Here is an 812-nt window from a genome sequence, read left to right on the forward strand (position 1 = left end):
GGTCTGATAGAGACTGGTTAAATCCCTGAGGATATGGCCCCTGGTCACCCTGGACCTAAAATTGAACTCACTCCCATGGCTTCCAGCCAAACAATAGACAGGCATATAAGGTGAACATTTACACCAGATAATTACACTCATTAGAACAATGAACCATGGAAGACCAGCGGGGTAGTATTTGCACAGAGAGATAGCTCAGAGAGCAGGAATGCATAGGAAAGAAAGACACAGGGAAAAGTAACCACTGGGAGAGCGTGGGAAGAGAGCAGTTACATAATGGGGATTGCAATCAATGTCATGAAACAAACTGTATGAACTGTTGTATGGAAAACAAATTTGTTCTCTAAACTTTCACCCAAATCACAATAACTAATAAAAGAAAGCCTTCAGATCATATAAATCTTTTGCCTTTTCCTAAAGATTTCTGTGGAGAAAAACAACTCTGAGTTTTAAACCAATTTTTTGAGGCCTCATTTTGTCAAGACTACTTTAAAAAAAAAAAAAAGCCATAAATTATTCACAGGAGACAAATATAAATTTATAATAAATATATGATATGTTTAATTGTTTAAACTTGTTAGAAAAATTTGTGATGTAAATTAAACAAAAATCTGTTTTGAGCATAATAAAATAAAATGAATTTTTTTTAAAAAAGTTTGTAAGGGAGGAGCTAAGTCTTTGGCTACAACTTTCTCAAGAAAAGGCAGTGTACTGGCTGCGCACCAGCTCCCTTTCCCACACCTTCCTCCTTAAAGCCTGAGGTAAAACCTTTGCAATCGTGTATGGTTGATTTAAAGGTCAGATATAGGATT

General features: G+C 35.7%; 1 pseudogene; it reads left to right on the forward strand.

Annotated features, from left to right (window-relative positions):
* Nucleotides 1-378: 378 nt before the first annotated feature.
* Nucleotides 379-486, forward strand: LOC122150180 (annotated as a pseudogene).
* The last annotated feature ends 326 nt before the right edge of the window (nt 487-812 follow it).

The sequence above is a fragment of the Orycteropus afer genome, unplaced genomic scaffold (assembly GCF_000298275.1).
Source record: "Orycteropus afer afer isolate SDZICR_OR568_19922 unplaced genomic scaffold, OryAfe1.0 scaffold00100, whole genome shotgun sequence".
Taxonomy (NCBI): domain Eukaryota; kingdom Metazoa; phylum Chordata; class Mammalia; order Tubulidentata; family Orycteropodidae; genus Orycteropus; species Orycteropus afer.